The sequence below is a fragment of the Pseudophryne corroboree genome, chromosome 4, assembly GCF_028390025.1.
Source record: "Pseudophryne corroboree isolate aPseCor3 chromosome 4, aPseCor3.hap2, whole genome shotgun sequence".
NCBI lineage: Eukaryota > Metazoa > Chordata > Amphibia > Anura > Myobatrachidae > Pseudophryne > Pseudophryne corroboree.
This window is the reverse complement of record NC_086447.1, coordinates 387,424,944-387,447,895: the sequence shown is the minus strand read 5'-3', so window position 1 is coordinate 387,447,895 and position 22,952 is coordinate 387,424,944. Positions and strand designations below refer to the sequence as shown.

General features: G+C 42.6%; 1 protein-coding gene across 2 annotated transcripts in view; it reads left to right on the top strand.

Annotated features, from left to right (window-relative positions):
- Positions 1-966: 966 nt before the first annotated feature.
- Positions 967-22,952, top strand: part of LOC134911447 (glutathione S-transferase 3-like) — an 89,873-nt gene continuing 67,887 nt past the window's right edge. Inside the window, exon 1 of one of the 2 annotated variants that reach the window (XM_063919651.1) lies at positions 967-1,035. The gene's annotated coding sequence lies outside the window, so the exon portion shown is untranslated. Of the gene's footprint in view, positions 1,036-15,232; positions 15,320-22,952 lie in introns of those variants that run through there. The other variant, XM_063919652.1, reaches the window with a different exon arrangement.

Below are 22,952 nucleotides of genomic sequence, written 5' to 3'. Positions count from 1 at the left end.
TCCTGTCACAGTTACATGTGTTATATACATTTGTCTCCATTGGATAGTACGTAGGGGTCGTTTCAAACTTTTTCCTTGGGGCCTGCAATCTAGCGATCAATGCAGTGACAGATGTTACACCCTCACATCCACTGAGCACAGTGTTACCAAGCACAATAAGTAGGCTGGGAATCCCGACTTCTTCGTATTATGGCTACTGCTGAAAAGGGTCAGTTACTTGTATTATATGTATTATAGGCCCTCATTCCGAGTTGTTCGCTCGCTAGCCGCTTTTCGCAGCAGTGCACACGCTAAGCCGCCGCCCTCTGGGAGTGAATCTTAGCTTAGCAGAATTGCGAACGAAGTATTCGCAATATTGCGAAAAGATTTTTCTTTGCAGTTTCTGAGTAGCTCGAGACTTACTCTTCCAGTGCGATCAGTTCAGTTCTTGTCGTTCCTGGTTTGACGTCACAAACACACCCAGCGTTCGCCCAGACACTCCCCCGTTTCTTCAGCCACTCCCGCGTTTTTCCCAGAAACGGCAGCGTTTTTTCACACACACCCATAAAACGGCCAGTTTCCGCCCAGAAACACCCATTTCCTGTCAATCACACTACGATCACCAGAACGAAGAAAAAACCTTGTAATGCCGTGAGTAAAATACCAAACTTCTTAGCAAATTTACTTGGCGCAGCCGCAGTGCGAACATTGCGCATGCGCAGTTAGCGGAAAATCGCACCGATGCGAAGGAAAATAACGAGCGAACAACTCGGAATGAGGGCCATAGTGTATACTATCATTGCTGCTAATGATGGAGTCTCCTGCTCACTCACTCGGGGACTATTGTCTGATTTTCCAACTTTAAACAATAATAATAATTATGATCTGCTATATGCAAATCTACTAACAGTATTGTCCAACCGGATTGCTGGATCACACCTCGTGACCTCGCCTTTTATATAATCATTCAGTGATTGCTTCTGGCACTATCAGCAGGGAGCGATCCGGAGTGTGTACATCTTACATTCTTGTTGGGCTCTTTCATCTGCATATTGGGTAAGCTGCATTCTTTGTATTTATTTGCTGCTCGTTGCTCAGCTCTCTGCAGAAGATATATTGCTGATGTTTGCTGTTTAGAAAATAACATATACTATTACTAAACTGCTTGTTAGGATAGAGAGAGAACAAGTCTAGTGATAAGTGTATGTGCTTTCTCTTCTGGTAAGTACATTTCATCTTAATTGTGTTTTATGTTGTGACTAATGTGGACACAACCTCACACACCATGCACAGAACACGTGAATAAAGTTATCATTATCAGTGAAATACTGCACAGATGCAGAATATATTACATATATAGAATAACATTACTGTATTTTGGTACTATGAAATGTGTTTTAAGATCAGCATGAAATTAGATCCAGCTAAACCAGTAATCTGCCTTCAGGCATTGTTCCTGATAAAGAAATGTCTCTGAGGAAGTACAATACTCACCTATCCTGATTGTGTAGAGACCAGGCATGTTTCTCATTCCCTAGGACATTATTACAAGAAGATCATTATGGGCCGGGGTATATTCAATTAGTGTCTGATCCTCTCCGACACTTCACTATTCAATTTGCGGGCATTTCCGACAGGTTTCTGCCCGTCTCCGACAATGCCGATCCAACTTTTTTTAAGTCGAATCAGGATTGTTGAAAACAGGCTAAAACCCGGAAACGCCCGCAAATCCGACAAAATACGTATCACCGTGGCCAATCCTCCGATCCATGTGGTTTCTGACAAGTCGGAAAAATGGCAACAGACTTGAATAGGTCGAATCCAGATTCGACCTAAAAAGTTGTAAAATGCAGTTTTTACGACTTGTCGTATTACTTGAATACACCCCTATATGTCATTTACATGATGTCATTCTGTTATTAAAGAATTATTATGAATCTGGGTGTGTTTTTGTGTGAATTTAATGTGGTTCCAAGTGAGACTGTGTGAAGTTTTTGTGGATCTAGGTGTGTTTTGTGAATTCCGTGTGAAGTTGGGTATTTTTACTTCTCTGAATTTGTTAATTTAATGTGAATTCGGGTGTGATTGTGTGGTTATGGGGGTGTCAAAGTCGAAAAATATTGCAGTACACACATCACGTACAAACAACACACAGATGGCCTCCGCGTGTGTACTTGTTCTGCTGTGCGTGCACATATTTGCAATTTGCATATGGCCGCTCCCGCGGTCGTGCGCATCAGCGTGTGGTATGGGTATTTACGGTAGAGTTTGTGAACGCATGGAGAGCTATCAAAACACATTACATATTTAATCCAAATAGTGCACAATGTACACATAGTCCCCCTGCACCACACCAGAAAATAACAGTTTAAATGGTTTCAGAACAAAGGGATTCACCTTTACAGAATAGGAGGGGACAGAACAAGGTTACAAGGTGGTGTTTGGTATCCAGCTGTAGAGTATTTTAAGGGAAACATTCCGGTGTTGGTTTGAGGAAGATCGCATGTTCCTGCGGATAGTTATGTGCAGGAGCAGAACATAGATATAAACTGTATTTACTGTACATTATGTATGCGGCGGGAATCCAGAGGAGACCACCCACAAGAGCAGTAAAAAAAGACATCGCCCACCTATTCAAACAGACCTATAACCTCTCCTCTACTGTAAAAGTGCATTCCTGTGTCCAATGGACAAAGGGATTACAGTATCTATTGTATTGCTTTTGGAAGAAGTGTATAAAGAGAGCCTGCTTCTGGCCTGGTGAGACACAAGGCTCACAACGTTATCTATCAGATGGCGGAGGACCGGACCGGGTAGCGCAAGCGAATCCACTCACGTATGTAACATTGACTGTAGCCATTTACTCTGTTATATTGTATTGTATTATTTGTATTGTAACACCCTTTCAGCAATAATCCACTGTGGTGTCGGAACCCAGCGGTTAAATCACAATTCGTGTCGTGTCTTCATTGCCCTGTGAAGGTTTAAAGTGTAATAGCATCACACTGCATTGCTGCATAAGGTTTAAAGTGTAATAGCATCACACTGCATTGCTGCATAAGGTTTAAAGTGTAATAGCATTGCATTGCATTACTGTAAAGGTTTAAAGTGTATCTCTGGGTGTGTGTGCGCTGTGTGTACTTTGTACCCCCAGCGTGGCGTTTGTACGCTAAGTCCGTACAGTGATACAGGACTCCGTACGCAAACAGTGGTTAAAGTAAGTAGCGTGTGTACTAAGTTCAGCGGCCGCAGCGGCTTCATGGTAAAGTGTATTCTAAGTGTGTATAAGGTATAGCTTTCTTTCCTGTAAAATAATCGACATTATCAGGGGTAATTCAGATCTGATCACTGGGCAGCGACTTTTGTAGCCCTGCAATCAGATAGTCGCCGCCTACAGGGGGAGTGTATTTTAGCTGTGCAAGTGTGCGAACGCATGTGTAGCAGAGCTGCACAAACTGATTTTGTGCAGTCGCAGCGGCTGAGTAAATCCTTGGCTGCGTAGAGATCACATCAGCCTGTTCGGGACCGGATTTGACGTCCGACACCCTCCCTTCAAACGCTTGGACTCGCCTGCGTTTTTCCAAACACTCTCTGAATATGGTCAGTTGACACCCACAAACGCCCTCTTCCTGTCAATCTCCTTGAAAATGCCCGTGCAAATGGATCCTTTGCACAAACCCGTCGCTGACTGGTGATCCCCATTGCAGCCGTGTGACGCGCCGGCGCAGTGCAGTGCATACGCATGCGCAGTTCAGTTCTGATTGCCTGCTGTGCAAAAACACACAGCAGCGATCATATCTGAATTACCCCCTTAGTATGGATCTAGATGTGTTTGTGTAAACATTATGTTGATATGATTGTATTTCCCTGACATTAGTGTGGCTCTATATGTGTTTGTGTGTTTCCAGGTATTCTTGTGCTAATGTAGTCTGGATCCAGGTGTTTTTGTGGATCTGGATTTTTGTGTAGATTTGACTTTTTCGTGTGTACTGTAAAACTAGTGCTTATCCACATTCCCTGGCCACACATATTGCAAATCTTATTCAACATGACTATTATTATTTTGTCTCCCTACTTTTTTTCGTTTTAACGTTATTAAATAAAAGTTACATTTTAAACTGTACTGTATTAGAAATTACAAAAATACTAAGAGGGCCCCCAAAAGAGTCTTAATTTCTCTGCAGCCTTATTATGTTTCTGAAGATAATGCATTTAAAAATGTCACATTTGTTCCCATACCAATTCCCTATTCCTCCTGCTCTCTCTCAACGCCGAAAAGGCATTTGATCGTCTTCATTGGGGATATGTGCACCAGGTATTGTCCAGGTTTGGATTCCAGGGAGACATCTTACGCTCCATTCTTGCCCTCTATAAGGACCCCTCTACTAGAGTTTTTAGTAATGGTTTCCTATTGTCACCTTTTCACATATCTAATGGCACTAGACAAGGGTGCCCACTCTGCCCGCTAATATTCACACTGGCTATTGAGCCTCTTGCTCAAAAGATTTGCTTAGCTGCTGATTTCCCGTGTCTTTCGGTTTGTAATACCTCCCATAAACTGTGTCTTTTCGTTGATGATGTTTTATTATTTGTAACCAGCCTAGAGACCTCGATACTCACATTCCATTCCATACTAGACTGCTATAGTGCTACTTCATATTATAAATTAAATACCACCAAATCTGACGCTCTTCCCATCAATATTCCCACTCCTGTCTTGAGGTCCCTTTAGACTCGATTCCTGTTTACTTGAAAAGACTCTGCCTTATTGTATTTAGGAATCTATATTCCATCTCATATTACAAACATACATGCTGTTAATTATACCCCTTTATTGTCCCAGTTAACTTCTTTAACTTCATCATGGATGTATCACGAGATCTCTTGACTGGGCTGCGTGGCGGCATTTAAAATGATGTTGTTGCTAAAACTGATGTATTTACTTCAGGCTAGCCCCTATGTTATCCCTCGTAAATTATTGACTCAAATAAGAAGATTGATGTCTTATGTATGGAAACGTAAACCCCCCAGATTAGCGTACTCATGTATGACTCGTTCTAAATCCCAAGGAGGGCTCAACCTAATATAACCAACTATCACGAGGCAGCTTTACTCGCTCAGATAAGTGACCTATTCCTTCCTCCAAACTACAAACCTTGGGTAGATTTGGAGCGGGGTCTTTTACAAGAGTTCCCTCTCCCTGATTTGTTTTGGCTACCTCGACAACTACGCCCTCATTTCCCATTTTTCCCCTACTCTATCCTTGATACCTTGAAAATATGGGACCTCAGACACTTGGCTCATTTTGACATCACTCTCCCTACTAGAAATGTTTCTCTACATGCTTTGGATACAGTATTACCTCATTTACATTTTTCTTATTGGAGACGTTTAGGTATTCATTCCCTTGCTGATATTCTCTCCCCAACTTCCATTTTACATCTAGCGGATTTAACAGCTAAATTTAATTTGGAGCCTTCAGCATGGTTACACTACCTCCATCTTAAACATTGGATAGATGAATTGGCAAATAACCCTAAAGTTTTCCAAACTCCCCCTGATCGTATTTTGAATAGGTTAACTAAATCTTCATCATGCAGTGCTATTTCCTATTGGTACAGTTGCTCTTATCGCCAGACTTGACAACTAAGACCTCTTCCCAACTTAGGGGTAAATTTACTAAGATGGGAGTTCTATTTAAAATGGGATGTTGCCCATAGCAACCAATCAGATTCCAGGTATTATCTTCTAGAAGGTGCTAGATAAATGAGAAGTATAATCTGATTGGTTGCTATGGGCAACATCCCATCTTAAATAGAACTCCCACCTTAGTAAATTTACCCCTTAGTTGGGAGTGTGATCTTCAGCATACATTCACTCTAAAATATTGGGAAAAAATTATACATCTCTCCTCTTTTTCCCTGTCCAAATGCACTAACCATGCTGAAATGCACATGAAATTACTAAACAGACTCTCTTACCCCTTCTAAACTACACAGGATTTGGCCCTCTACTTCTAAATTCTCTTGGCGTATGTGTCAACTCTGAGGGTACTGTTTTCCATGTCTTTTGGGAGTGCCCTGCTCTACGTCTCTTTTGGACTAAAGTATTTCAGCTTATTCAAGATGTTCTCGGCCTTACTCTAGCTCAGGATCTCTCATTGGCTCTTTTACACTGGTATCCTAATGCTGTCCCTAAATCCCCTCGATATGATCTGGGCCACATCTTGATGTCTGCAAAAGCTACCATTGCCCAACATTGGCAATCTCCTTCTCTTCCACCTTTTGAGAAAGTTGTATCCAAGACCCACTTTCATTTTGAAATGGAGACTAGGGAGGCTGCATACTCTTCTGCTCCATCTTCCCCTATTATGAAGTGGTTCCGGTCGCATGTTTACGTTACGGAGGGCAAGTGTACACCTGCTATTCCCTCCACCCCATTGAGCCCTCCTTTCAGTTTGAATGAAACCCCAACTGAGGACGTTATTTGACCTGTGCGACATACTGTACTTATTGTATTTGCTTGATACTGTTGTATAACCTGTCTCCCCTTTTTCTTTATATTTTTTCTTTTGTTTTATTGCCCTTCTCTTCTTTTCTGTATTCCTTGTTTTTCTACGAATACTCTTAATAAAAATTTAATGTTGAAAAAAATTGTCACACTTGTAACGATATTAAAACAGATAAATGTTTGGATTGGAACAATAAATAACTAGTGTGCATACTCAAAATTGGATGTTTTTTAAGATTAATTGTCCTGAAAATCATAAAGTTGGTCTGATCATGAGTGAAATTGTTGTGCATAGCATTACAGTCACTAGCTCAATAGATCTCAATCAAATGTTGATGGGATTGCTGGTCATTTTGGTCCTACTCCTAACCCACACTAATGTGTGTAGAATTTGTCTAAAATGATTAAATAGGCTGTAGAAATGATCTTGTGCTTTAGGCATGTGAAAGGGCTGATTTAAGGAGTCTTCCAAGATCTGTATTCCTACAGAAAAACATTTACTCAGAAGTTAATTTTAAATGGCATCAATCTCATATAAGCTTGCCTAATGCTTACTAAGCAGGGTGTCTATTGTGTCAGTGAGATGATGGTCCTATTACTACAGTACACAGCCAAGTGGTTACACCCATGAAAGGAACTTAGATTCCAGTGATAATTCACAGGGGTATAGGGATAAGGGAAGGGATGTGTACAACACTGCATGCTGGTAAATAGCACCTATTTTCACTATGCACACAGAGATTGATTCAGGTCCTGTTGTTCTTGCTGCCCATATCACAAAGTACTGATGATAACAAGTATATCCCTAATTGGGCCACAACTGAAAATGAATAATACTGTAAATAGATGTGTATTAATACTATTAAAAATTACCCACTTACTCTTGTCCCAATACTACGAAAGGGAGAGAGACATGAATAAAGTGTGACAATACCATATCCATATGATCCAGTCACAGAGGAATGCTGGCCTGGGGTCAGCAGTATGTGAAAGGAAAGAAGGATAAAATATTTAAAGTTATGCATTGGACTGCATGTGGGTGGTTCTGGAATTTGTCTGAAGAGGCGAGTTTTCAGGGAACACTTGAAGGTTTGGAGACTAGAGGAAAGTCTTATTGTGCATTGGGGACCATTCCACAGAGTAGGTGCAGCCCCCCAAAAAGTTCTGTAACTGTGAATGGGAAATGGGAAGTGTGGATTAGAGATGCAGAACTTGTGTAGAGCGGAGAGGTTGGTCTCTGGGAACTTTTGAGATAAAAATAGAGATTTATGTTGGTGCAGTTTGATTAATAGCCATATATAAGTAAAAGTATTTTTTATTGAATGCAGTACAATTCAGGTAACCAATGGAGGGACTGACAAAGTGAAGCAGCAAACAATGAACATTTAGTGGGGCAGATCAGCCTTGCAGCTGCACTTAAAATGGATTGTAGTGGTGAGAGTCAGTATTGGGGAAGACCAATAAGAAGACTATTGCAGTAATCAATTTGGGAAATAATAAGTGCATGTATTAGAATTTTTTGCAGTGTCATGTGCAAAATATGATAGTATTGTGGATATTTTTTTTAGATGTATGTAACAGGTGTACTTATTTATCAATGAGTGATAAATTTCACCAGCCAATCCACTCCTAACTGTCATTTTTCAAACACAGTCTGTAACATGGCAGTTAGGAGTTGATTGGCTGGTGCAATTTATCACTCACAGTGAAATGTATCACTCATTGATAAATAAGGGCAAAGACTTGGAAATGGAATGAATATGGGCAGCAAAGGACAGTTCTATGTCATGGACAGAGCCGGCCATAGGTATAGGCAAACTAGGCAATTGCCTAGGGCATTTGATATGCCTAGGGGCATCAGCAGATTCTGCTGATTAAAATGATATGCGGCATGCCTATATTCTGTGTGTAGCATTTCATATGCAGATACAGCCACAGTCTCACATAGTATATAGGCATGCTGCATATCATTTTAATCAGCAGAAGCTGCTTTTGCATCCTAGCCACATAGCAATGCAAATAAGATGCATTTTCATTAAAAAAATGTGCCCGACGTTCACATTGAGGCAAGATTTATGAGGACACATCTGTGTCCAAGCAGAGGCAGAGGTCACAGTGTTAGTGGCAGTGTGAGTGCTGTGTGCATGTGAGTGGGTTGGTTGTGCAGTAGTGTTCAGAATATGTGTAAGGAGCATTATGTGTGTCATGTACAAATGCATTAATAATGTGCAACATATGTGTAAGGGGCACTATGTGTGTCATTATGTGTATAAAGGCATTAATAATGTGTGGCATATGTGTACCAGGGTACTACTGTATGTGTCATTATGTGTATAGGGGCACTAATAACGTGCAGCAAATGTGTAGGGGGCACTATGTGTGTCATTATGTGTATAAGGGCATTAATAATGTGTGGCATATGTGTAAGGGACATTATGTGTAAAAGGGCATTAATAAAGGTTGTCATAATATGTAAGGCGCAATATGTTTATAAGGACATTAATAATGTGTCTCATGTGTAAGGGGCATTACTGTGTGGCATTATGTGTATAAGGTGCTCTACTATGTGGCGTTGCGTATAGAAAGGGCACTACTGTGTCGTCTAGTGTGAATAAAGAGCAATAGGGTGTGGTGTAATGTGAATAAGAAGCAATTCAGTGTGATGCAATGTGAACAAGGGGCTCTACTGTGAGGAGTAACGTTTATAAGGTAAAGTGATACTACTGTGGGATGTAATGTGAATTATGGACACTATTGCATGATAAAATGTGAATAAAGTTGCGGTACTGTGTGGCGTAATTGGAATTGGGGTTACTATTGTGTGACCATGCCCTTTGCCAGCAAAAAAACACCCCTTTTTGGGCTGTGCGCCAAATGTGCAAACTGTTCCTATTTAAAATATAGGGGGTACAAACACCAAAATAAGGACTGCTATGGATGAGGGATGATGGTGCTGGGAAAGAGGTGCAAGGTCAGAGGCGGAACCAGCGGTAGTGCTAGGGGGCACCAGCCAAAATCTTGCCTAGGGCATCATATTGGTTAGGGCCGGCTCTAGTCATGGATCACAGCTAAGTAAGGAGCTTGTGGGGTAGGGTTGATTGTCAAGTTTTCATTAGCGATAGAGATATCCAGTTGGTAACTACTATTGGCCGGTGGAACTATAATTAATTCTGTTTTGGAAATATTACGTTTGAGGTGGCTAGATGACATCCATGAAGAAATGGAAAAAAGTAGCATGGACTATTACAGATGGTGACAAATTTGGGGAGAATAGGTAGATTTTAGTATGATCTCCCTACATATGATACTGAAATCTGAAAGAGCTGATAATATTGGCAAGTGATGTGGTATTGATTGAGAAAAGCAGAGGACCTAAGACTGAGCCTTGTGGTACTCCAACTGAGAGATAGTAAAGAGGAGGTGGATTCAGAGAAACAAACAGTGAAAGAGCGATTAGATAGGTAGAATGAGAACCAAGGAAGGGCTGTGTTCTGGAGACCTAGGGATTGTAGTGTTTGTATGAGAAGAGAATGGTCAACTGTGTCAATTGCAGCAGAAATATCTAGAAGAATTAAGGGGGTACTCACGGAGCGATCGCTGTTTAAAATCTAAGCAATCTGACTAGACTGATCACTCCGTGTGTACCCCCTACAGCGATAGCAATGTGCAGCCCCGCGCATCACTATCGCTGGTGCTAGATTGGCCTGCCGTGCAGGCCAATCTAGCGGGTCGCTCATTTCACCTGCTGGGTGAAATGAGCGGCCCCCCATCTCCCCCCGCACGCTCAGCACACATCGTGCTGTGCTGAGCGGCGGGTGAGCTGTGTGCTGAGAGGTTCGCTCAGCACACATCTCTCCAGCATCGGCCAGTGAGTACTGGCCTTAAGAAGTGGCCTTTTTAGACTTAGCAGTGATCAGATCATTCACTACATTAATCACTGCTGTCTCTGTGGAGTATTGGGAATGAAATCCTGACTGTAGTGGGTCCAATAAGTTGTGGACTTAAGTAAGTGTGTGAGGCGAGTGTAGGCAAGTCTCTCAAGTAGCTTGGAGGGAAATGGGAGCTGGTACTGTAATTAGGTTAATTAATGGGTTCTCTTCAAAGGTTTTCTAAATGTATAAAAAAACTTAGAGCAATGATCAATAAATCCAAGATGATGTAGTAATTGGTAGTCACATGTATCTATCTGATGCTGATAACCAAGGTAATATAGGCTAGCGGCATATGAAGAAGGTCTTAACAAACCCCAAATAATGAAGCGCTTTTTTTCCAGGGTAAATTATACACAAAAACATTTATTACATATATTAAGAATTATAAAAAAAAGTCATAAAATTACTTGAATCACAATTGACACCATGAACCTCTGAAAACATACCAAGTGTAGTTTTTCGTAGCGGTAGTTTAAGCTGCAGCAGTCCGTTAGTAAAGCAAAATACACACAAATAGCTGTTAAGCTATGGAAAGTTGCAATTAACTAATATATAATATATCATTTTCATGCAGCCATTTGTTAATGTAGCCAAATATCAGGCTAATGCTATAAATATGTAAATATAGATGTGGGGATTATAAATTGGTATGGTTTCTGTATGCAAAAATGTGTTTGTGTTAAATAATAATGAGTTGTATACATATGAATTAGTAAGTATAGAAATATAATTATTTATGCTGATACAGGTTGAGTATCCCTTATCCAAAATGCTTGGGACCAGAGGTATTTTGGATATCGGATTTTTCCATTTTTTGGAATAATTGCATACCATAATGAGATATCATAAGGATAGGACCCAAGTCTTTGCACAGAATGCATTTATGTTTCATATAAACCATATACACACAGCCTGAAGGTCATTTAATACAATATTTTTTTATAACTTTGTGCATTAAACAAAGTGTGTCTACATTCACACAATTCATTTATGTTTCATATACACCTTCTACAGACAGCCTGAAGGTCATTTAATACAATATTTTTAATAACTTTGTGTATTAAACAAAGTTTGTGTACATTGAGCCATCAGAAAACAAAGGTTTCACTATCTCACTCTCACTCAAAAAAGTCCGTATTTCGGAATATTTGGATATGGGATACTCAACCTGTATATACATATTTTGAAACTGTATATACCAACTCTAAAGGGGGATCAATAACATACAGCAATAGTGGTTAATGGAGAGAGTGTGTTGTATGTAGATAGCGACAGAGATGAGGGCTCTTGTAGCTATATAGGTGCTGCAGCTGCCATTAACACAGTGGACCCACGCGCCAGTAAAATAGTGCAGTGTGCAGAGAGGGGGCCCTGCGCGATGGAGAATTAGAGCTGTGTTCAGAGAGGGGGCCCACGCGGCGGCAGTTGAGAGCATATAAAAAGTGCTACCGCCGGCGAGAGTCAGTCTGCTGTTCCCCCGGCCAGAGTGACCACCCAGTTCTCCAGCGCGCAGCTACAAAGAGCTGTATGCTGTAAACATACAGCAGCGCTGCTGGAAACTGAGTAGCTCTGCCCACACCAGGCATTACCTGTGTCAAGAGGCGGAGACGAAGATAGAGGCATCGCTTGTGGAGGTGGTGGCCATGGAAGATCCAGGGCGCAGCGCTGAAGTGAGCCCAGGGAGCAGAAGCAGCAGTGAGAGGCGACCCGAGAAGCTCCAGGGTGCAGTGCTGAAGTGAGCCCAGGGAGCAGAAGCAGCAGTGAGAGAGAAAGCGGCTCCATAGTGGCAGAAATGAGCCAGTCATAGAAGGGAGCTAGGAGCCACTCAGAGCCTGAGGCAAGCAGTCTACCATAACGCTGAGGCAGGGTACTGCAGTTAGAAGTAATGCCTGCAGCAGGGACAGAGCAGTCCAAAAGCCTATCTGAGAGCCAAGGGAAGAGTCAGGGGAGTACCGCAGCAGCAGCATCGCCAGGAGGTGTAAGTGATGTGCACAGTTTATATACTGCATCTTGCACCATAGGCTAAAATAACACTCTGCTTTATGTAACTGGGGACAAGGCAGCAAATCATATGAGGGGTGACAAAGCTACTCTGCATCACACCGCACCTTCTCCTCTGTAAAACTAACATTAGCATATGCTAGCCCATTGGTAGACACTGAAGTCAGGCAGTGCAGTGTGGGTTGGTTGACTAACAATGGAGATATATAGTAAAAAGACAACGAGCCAACTTGCTATAATACAGTGGCACGTCAAAGGACTTTATCTAATCGGGAAATGTCGATGACTATTTAATACAGTATCCTGATTATATATATATATATATATATATATATATATATATATATATATAGGTATCCCATGTACACAGCGGCACTCAGAGACTCATGGTAAGTGAAAAAATGTGCAAAATTTAATCCATGTTACAAACTGTTCAGGCCAACGTTTCGGGGCACACCCGCCCCTTTGTCAAGGTGAACCAAAAGTGAATAAAACAAACACATACAGTACCTTATATTGTGAAGAAGACCCTCTGGCGGGAAGCATCGCGTCCGAAGGCGGGCTGTGCGTCTCGCCCGGCCGCCTCTGGTGCAGTGATGTCATCAGTGCGCCGTAGAGTTCTCCTTCCGTGCGCCGTCGGCCTCCTGTGTTGCCTAGGGAACCGGGACGCCATCGTATCCCCCGCCTCCGACACAACGCGTCTCCGCGGAAACCCGGTTTACACTGGTGCCTGGCTTCCGGACTGTCCTCCACATACGCCGCACTGACAACCTGGAGAGAAAAGTGTATCCACATCAGGCACTATGTGAACTAATAAACTTATTGCATGATCCAAATATTACCTTACTTACTTAAAATACTAAAGCCTGTTACAAAGTATATAAACCTGTATGGATGTCTTCGATCATGTTGCCTGTGGCAACTATATTTTGTCTGTTTTCTATTTTATACTTGTATATATGTGTTTTATATATTGTGTTAAATAAGCAAGTCTGAAACTGTGTAAAAAGGTTTTTAAGTGCACAGGTGCACCTAATGCTTTGAGTGCATTGATTGGCTGTTGCCGGTATAAAGTAGTAGCTCCCGTCACCAAGGCCAACCCTCTGACGAAGTCTTACGACGAAACGCGTTGGGGCCTGGTGACGTGACTCTAGCATCCTGAATCGTCCTCCTCCCCGTGCAGACAGTAGCGGTGTCCCGGCGTGCTGAGGATCGTTAACGTGAGGCGGGCAGCACGAGTACCAGGGATCTGACGCTGGATCGGCGGTTGGTGGAGGCGATACCAGGGGATATTTTACAAAAAAACAAGCGGTATTTAAGCCCACTCAGAAGAACCATGAGGTACTAAGCCAAATATCATTGTGACAATTGCTGGTTTTAATATATATTGTATGAATAAACGATATTGCACTATGAGGCGCTCCTCTAATTTCTTTCTCTAGACAAATCATCCCGTGAGATTCCGGGATTCTCTAAGAGGTAGCTGCAGTCTGAAACAAAGACTTGGTGCTGATAAAACGTTTGGAGTATACTCCTGGAAATCACTATCTGCAAATCACGGTGGAGCGCACCTGTACGCTGTTCCACAAAATAAATAAATATATATATATATATATATATATATAGTGAGTGGATATTTTCCTTTACCCAGTTAGCAGCATAAGAATTCATATTATTTTTCATTGACTATCCTCATTTAAGCATCTGATAAAAGGACAGGGAGGACTTGTATATCACCTTATTAGATGTTATCACAGAAATGGAGATTATAATTGTGTACATATACATTCACAAGGGTGATGAAATTGCCTATGCACCTGAGCAGGACTAAGAATATTAGAGTATAATTTCTAATTACCAGAGACTGCAAATAGAGATATGCAGAGAGAGAGAGAGACATTGATGTTATAATTATTATAGAGGATATTCAAGACAGACATAAGTCTGTAAGAACAAAGACTGTCAGCTATTGGACTGATTTGTCTGGATATTAAAGATTTAAGGGGGGTACTCACGGAGCGATCGCTGCTTAAAATCTAAGCAATCCCACCACACGCTCAGCACACATCTCTCCCACATCGGCCAGTCAGTACTGGCCTTTAGAGTGATTCACAGGATACAGAGGAGATATATTTGATTCTTTTATACCTTGCACAGCTTAGTTAGCCACCTGCAGCTTACTGGATACAAAGTAAGGAAATGTAATCCTAAAGTTATAAACTGTAACTCCTTTAAAGACACTATTACTACCCAGGAGACAGGAGTTCATCGTCAATGGTTGAAAGCTGGTTATAAGCTCAATAAAAAGACTGCCATTTATTAAATTCTAGAGTACTAGTATCGCTAGTCACAACTAACTTTATGGGCCTCAACTTGCGCAACTCAGATTTTACAGAGTACCCGGGTCACTCATTATGCAAGGTTAACACCATCTATTTTTTGTGTATTGCATGCAATTGATATGTATAGGAAAGTGGGGTAGCTAGAAAATGTTATTTATGTTATATGCATAGTTACTGGAAAGTGAATTAGATGTATAATGTAATATTAAAACTATAATACTTACCAACTGTTTGTTGCTGGAGACTGATTGGGAGAGCTGAAAAAGAACAGGTATATCAGTAATGTATAATTGATATATAATTAAAACACGCATTTAAAGTACTGATAAAGGTCAGGCTACCCAGGCAGCCTGTTAATAAAACAATAGCTTGGGTGGAGGCACATTATTAGTTTTAGTAACCTTATCAGACATAAGGGAGGGTTACATTAAGCTATGCACCACACAGGATGCGGATCCTGGCGATCAGAATCCGAAACTCGTCACAATGCCAGTACTGGAATCCCGACAGGGTCAGTAGACTGACCCCAGAATCCCTCCAGCTGGCATCCCGACTGTAAGTATAGCGGGAGGGTTAGGGTCGGTGGTGGTGGTGGTGGGGGGTTAGGTTTAGGAGCCAGAACCTTCTGAGGAAGCTGCTGATGGATAGAGCCATTGATGTAGAGAGGCAGATAAATGCATAAAGTTTGGTGCACTTGTGACCCGGTGATCTAGCATTGTGCAATTATTTGCAATTGGCAGAGGATTGGTGAGATCTTCCCATTGGTATTGGGCTACATTCCTGGATATACACTGAGCTGTGGTGGATATTTTGCATACATATAGCGTGGCCACGCTGGACTAGTTGAGTATTATGCTGTTTCCACTGAAATGTTTTGCTGTTAGAAAAACTGAGTAAATGGATTCAGCAAGTAACACACTCTGCTCTCTGGTGGTAATTCAGACCTGATCGTAGATGTGCTAAATTTAGCACATCTACTATCACTTTCACAGACATGCAGGGGGACGCCCAGCACAGGGCTAGTCTGCCCCGCATGTCTGGCTCTGCCCCCCCCCCCCCTCCCCAGGTACAAAAGCATTGCACTGCGGCGATGCTTTTGTACCTGAAGAGTAGCTCCCTACCAGCGCAGCTCCTGCGCACTGGCATGGAGCTACCCGTTGCTCTCTGGGTCGTAGCGGCTGCGTGATACGGCCCACCCCATGCACGGTCCGGGCATGCCTGTGTTGCCGGACCGCACCCCCAAAACAGCAGCCCAGCGCTACCGGCCCGCCCCCTCCCGCTCAGTGAATGCCTCTGCCTGTCAATTAGGCAGAGGCGATCGCTGGGCTGAGATGCCGATCGCATCTGTGGCATGCGCTGGCACACTGTGGTGCCTGCGCATATGCAGTTCTGACCTGATCGCCCGCTATGTGAAAATGCACAGCAGCGATGACGTCTGAATTAGCCCTTCTGTGTGTATGGCTTATAATATGGCTGCATGGAATTGACATACTATATATTAATTGCAACTTTCCATATCTTAAAAACTATTGCTGAATGTTTTGCCTTACTAACGGATTGGTGCTACTAAACTACATTTTTGCATGTTATCCGATGTTCATGGTGGCAATTGTGATTAAAGTAATTTTATGACTTTAGAAATTCTTTATATATCATCGGCTGAGTGTAACGTATGTTTTTGTAATACATGTTTTTTGATTAATTAACTCTGGATAGAAAGTGCTTTATTATTTGGTGTTTGCTAAGCTCTCTTCTGTATTGGTGTTCAGTGACCTCTGATTGAAGTGGCAGTCAATCCAGAGTAAATATCTACCATAGATTTATAATATTATTATTGGTGCCTGAATACGTTTTTATATATTTGACGAAGATGGTGTTAGTTCACAAAGTCAAAAGCTGAAAGTTTGTGGAGCTTGATAAAAACACAACAGCAACATTTCTGTACATTGGACCCTATTCAGCACGGATTGCAGTTTTTGCTAAAAAGCAGTTTCTGCGATCAAATAGTTGCCTACCAGAAACAGAGAAAAAAACGCACATTGCAGAAATTGCGAATGCATCGCAATGCTGATGTGATCTCATAACCTTACCCAAATACCGGAACATCAAAGAGTTTTTCCATCTGTGCCAGGCAAGGTCGTCCATAATTCAGCATACACAAGAGACTGGAAGTGGTCATTGCTGATGTTAGAGACCTATCCGGAAAATGCCTTTGCACGCGTGTGTTTTTACAAACACACCCACAAAATGTCATGTTTTCTCCCCTAAACGCTGGCTTCCTACAATCACAATGCGATTGCATTGAAGCACAATGCGTTCACAGAAATAATTGCTAATCGTGGGTGTGTACGCGCAATGCGAGCCATGCACATGCGCAGTCATTCAATAATCGTCTGGATTGCGTTTCTCTAATTTTGTGATCCAACCTGAATAGGGTCCATTATATGGGTACCACAGTGCGCTCTGCTATGCAGGAGAGTTCAGAGAGATCTTCTGCATTAGGAGCCTGATTTAGAGATTGACACAAAGTGTTATACTGCATATGGGTCTGAGTTGCAATGCGCATGCATCCTGATGGTCCTGCCATTGTAACGGTGGTCGCAGTGTGAAATTGTACAGTTTGACTGTTAGTGAGATAATGGGGGTGTCTCAGCTGGTGACTACGTCTTCATACGGAGTTCTAAAGGCTTAGGAGCTTACTTGCAGCAGACATTCTGAGAAATCATAGGGCTGTTCAAAGAACTGATGCTGCTGCTGCTGCTTATGTTGCATCTCTGCACAGAAGCAGCAGATCGGAGACGCCATCAGTGGACATCTCTGTACAAATCCCCGCAGCTGTGGTGTTGGCATATTTTTGCAGATCAGATGCGTCCAAATATACAGCTGCAAATGCATTTGTGTCCACCTCTGGCTCTGGCCATTTGATGCTTAATAAACTCCTTATACAAATGAGTGCCAATTATTCAGAGACTACTATTTTCTCATGATTTATGTTTGGTAAATAGGCCCCTTAGCAGTAGCCAGAGTAGTGGGAAGATCCATATAACTGGACACTGCAGTAATTTCCATTTATACAGCTTATATACTTGTACACTGCTAGAATTACATTTTGTTTTGTATCTTTCACTCCCCATAAAGCAAACACAACTGAGTAACATAAGGGTGATACTAAATCTTTGGACAGATACAGTGTCTCTTATCTGTTTCACACACATTGGGATATTTACAAGAAGACCTTGACCTTATTTAAAGTTCACAGTAATTACAGTATATGTACCTCAGACAGTGGCCTCCTGTACATCCTACCCTCCTACAGTTCAGCCATGCAGCTTTATGTATCTCTCAAATATATGCTACAAAGTAATGCTGAAAAAAGATACAGATCATCCTATGGTAGATGCTAGAATCAAGTGACCTAAAGGACCTATGATGTCAGGGGGAGGAGCCACATCACCAGCGGAGGAGCTAGGCCAGTGGGATAGTTCTTCTACTATACACGCTACCAACTACTACCTTTAGTAACCTGGTGGCGAGCAAAGCGGAGCGAGCCACTGAGCCCGAAGCGTGGTGAGCGAGCCTGCGAGGGTACATTTCGGGTACCCTGTTTGGGCATGGTGACATCAGAGGTCCCTTACACAACTTGGATTTAGAACCAACCGTCATCCTATCCGAACTAATAAAATGTATTTGTGTTGATCCAGAGGAAGGTGAAACAAGCTCTACTGTGATACTGTAGTTGTCAGATTGGCTTCACAGGGTGAGACTAGAACTTATTACTGATACCAAATAGATGAAACAGTTCCAAAAAGCAGGGCCGTTTCTTGGGGCAGGCGAGCAGTGCAACCGCACTGGGCGCCTGCCGCGGCACTAACTGTGGCTCCCTGCTTCCCCCTCCTATTTCTCCCTGAGTAACCCGCTCGGGGGGCGGAGTTTCACGGAATGACGCGGTTGCGTCGTTACGTCACGACGCAACCCCGTCACTCTGCGAAACTCCCCCCCCCATGCGGAGTACAGAGGGGGATCCAAGTTAGGAAGAGGGAAAGGCCGGCGCGAGGAGCGACTGGTGAGGTGGGCCGAAGAGCGGTAAACGCCTCTGTAAGTATTCTCTCTCTCTCTCTCAATGTGTAAAATGGGGACACCTGCCGTAATGTGTGAAATGGGGACTCTTGCCTGCCGTAGTGTGGGTATTTAATGTATCAAGGGCATTGCGGTGTGTGGCATAATATGGTGCAGGGGGCATTACTGTGTGGGGCTTAATATGGTAGAATTTTTTTTCCTGTGGTGGTCGTGATCTGTTGGAGCAGGGTCAAAAACTGGTTGTGAGGTAGTCTTTTCAGATGAGGCCATTCCCATTTAAATGAGGCCACACCCATTTATATGAGGCCTCGCCCCTTGCTGGGAGCGCGCACAATTTTTTTTTTATCTAGGTGTGTGTGTGTGTGTGGGGGGGGAGCACATTTTTTTATGTCATGGGGGGGCGCATTTTTAAAATTCGCACTGGGAGCAATATTGGCTAGAAACAGCCCTGCCAAAAAGGAAAGAAAGAAATCCAGATTGAAGCACTCAGTACACTTTTTTTGCTCATAGAGATTAGTGAAATGAAAACACAATATTGTGATTAAAAACTGCATCCACAAGTGTATTTCTTTATTACAAATATGTATCATCTGTCAATTGTATATAAATGTGATCTGATATTTAGATATATTTTAGTTGCTTAGATCTGAAGATCACAGATGTACAGTAAATTTATGTAGATATATTTTAGAATTTTTTTTAACAAACAGTATACTGTATCCTCAAAGAGGCCAAATACCCAATTATAATACAGCAAATATACTATATAAATGAACATGATGAGCTGTCTCAAATATAATATACAGAGATGTTTATAATTCACTATCATCTCTCAAAATACAGTATCATTCATAGAATAATGTAGCAGCCCAACTTTGTTGCAGAAGAGTATCTTATTCATTGTGTTCACAGACTGTTTCATCCATGCGTTACTTTAGCAAGCCAACTTTAGTAACCTATTTATTGTGTTAATGATCCATTTCCAGAACACTTCTTCTGAGGCTGCTATACGGCTCTATTTCCATCAGATTATGTAACAACTGCTTTTTCACTTTCTTAAAAATAATACATATATTCATGATCATCAAATAGCGTTCCTTTCTACTGAGGAATTCCTAACTGGTGGGGACAGACAAATACAATACAGCTGCTATGGTATGACATTCAGAATTGTTTCAGGCACCAGTCCGTAAGATCACAGACCCTGTGCATATACTATCAGTCTGAAGCAGCTATCATACTGCCATGATGTGGGAAGTAGCATTAGGCACTTTCACTATTAGTACAGTATGACACTCTGATAGACCATATTAAATTATATGAAGATACACGTACTACATGATAACAGGCACAAATCACTTGAACCGTACAAGCGGTATTAATGCTTACCACTGCCCAACTGATTTAATTGCTGTTACATGGAATGATATATGTATCTAAAGAACTATAGGTCACCAGAAGTGACACTGATGCCAAGTAGATCAATCACCTGCATAATGTGCATAGTATTATTTATTAAAAGTTATTTAAATAGTACCTATCAGGGCCGTAACTACGTGTGTGCCTGGCACACTTTGCAGTCGCACTGAGGGCGCAACTGGCCGCATCCCTGTTCCAAGGGGACTTTAGTCAGCGGCATTGTAATGAGTCAAACTGACTCATTAGATGCCGCCTGAGCGAGCAGAGGAGCAGCAGCTCCAGGGACAGTGGAGAAGGAGGAGGAGGGAGCCGCAGCAGCCAACTGTAGTTGATGGCGGCGCCGCCGCTGCAGCTATCCCTCTCCTTCCACATAGGCTGGCCGCCGCCGCTGTGAATGCTGGGATGAGGGAAGTGCATCCCAGCATCCGGGATCTGCCTGACTGCCGTAATGCATAAAAAAGGGGACTGTCTGCCGTAATGTGTAAAAAGAGGGACTGTCTGCCGTAATGTGTAAAAAGAGGGACTATCTGCCGTAATGTGTAAAAAGGGGGGTTGTCTGCCGTAATGTGTAAAAAGGGGGACTATCTGCCGTAATGTGTAAAAAGGGGGACTGTCTGCCGTAATGTGTAAAAAGAGGGACTATCTGCCGTAATGTGTAAAAAGGGGGGTTGTCTGCCGTAATGTGTAAAAAGGGGGACTATCTGCCGTAATGTGTAAAAAGGGGGGCTGTCTGCCGTAATGTGTAAAAGGGGGACTATCTGCTGTAATGTGTTAAAAGGGGGACTGTCTGCCGTAATGTGTAAAAAGGGGACGCTGTCTGCCGTAATGTGTAAAAAGAGGACTCTACCTGCCATAATGTGTAAAAGGAGCTCTACCTGGTGTAGTGGTGCTACTGTGCGGCGTAATTTGAATAATGGAGACTACTGTGCACCGTAATATGAATTGGTGTGGCCACATCCCTTCCAGATGAAGCCACACCCCTTTATTTTTGACGCGCGCACTGCCCCTATTTTAAATAAGGGGGGGGCGCCGATGCCATTTCATGCACACAGCGCTAAAATGTCTAGTTACGGCACTGGTACCTATATACTGTATTGTACGGTACCTTACACAAAATATGCATTCATTCACATCTCTCCCTGCCACAGTACAATGTACAATCTATATTATTTACAAGCGGGGTAGGTAACCTGTGGCACTACAGCTGCTGTGGTACTACACCTCCCAGCATGCCCTGCCTCAATTTTTTTGCTAGGGGATGCTAAAACTGTGACAGGGCATTTTGGGATGTGTAGTTCCACAACAGCTGGAGTGCCACACAGTTTGCCTACCCTGCTCTACAACATGTGCACACACTACACAGACATATTTACAATGGATGCAGGGTGTTTGGTGCACATGGGCCCCTGGATCTAGGAAGACCCGCACTGCATACCCTGCACTCAGAGTATACTTATCTGTTCCTGGCAAGTGGGTCCTCCCTTCTATTCACCGGTATGGGTCGTTGGGTCGACTCAATTTAGGTCGACAGTCATTAGGTCAACATGTACTAGGTTGACAGGTGAAAAGGTCGACATGAGTTTTTGGACTTTTTTTGGTGTTGTTCTCTTCGTAAAGGGACAGAGAACTCCAATTAGTGCACGGTATCCCCTCGCAGGGCTCGCTTCGCTCGCCATGCTTTGGGCAAGGTGCCTCGCTCCACTACCACTTCGCTCGGCACAGGTTACCGTTCCAATCGTAGTCCAGGTGGATTGTCAAGTATGGAAAAATCCCAAAAATGAAAAAAAAAATGTGAAAAATTCATGTCAACATTTTGACCTGTCGACCGAGTACATGTTGACCTAATGACCATGTCGACCTAATGCATGTCGATCTTCAGTGGTCAACCTAATGACTGTCGACCTAAGCTGTGTCAACCTAACAACCGTATCCCCTATGCACCACCAGCTTCACAGTGATATCTTTGGAAAGATGGCGCTACTCTGAAAGCAAAGACTCTGGCACATGCGCCTCTGCCCTAAGCACCAGATTGGGTTTGTTTGTTTTTTGTGCCTGTGACTAATCCATTCTTGCGACAGCCGTCATTTTATGTTCACAAATCTCTTGAAACTATTCAAATACAGTATGTAGCAGATAGCAATGTAATCGGGTGTTGTAGTGCATAACCAACTTACACATATTAGTACATGTAGGGGAATTCAAATAATCCTGAAAAAATTTTGGGAGAGAAAAAACACGGGCTTTTACAGCGATTTTTGCAGAATATTTTTTTTTTCAGGCAATTCAATTGTAGCACCCCTTTTTTCTCTCCAGATAAATGACCATCTGGAACAAGTTCCCGGACTCACATGTTTTGCAGCCACAATCGCGAAAATGGTAATCCCCTATCAATGCCCGTGACTGTCATGACTGAGTGAATGATTACGCTTATGCTCTTTAGGCTTTCTTCAAATGGCCTGTAAGGTTACATTTAATCATTATTAAAACATAGTATATGAAACACACTGTTATACCCCTTTCACACCGCTACTGGCGGGTTGCACCTGGTAAACGTACACGGGAGCTTCCTGGGTGGAATCCGCCTGAGCCCCTTTACACTGCTGGCCCCAGCCCGGCATATTGCCAAGATGGTGACATCAGCACTGATGTGTGCAGGGGCGGTGCTTAGAAATCAGATGATCTCCAAGTGCCT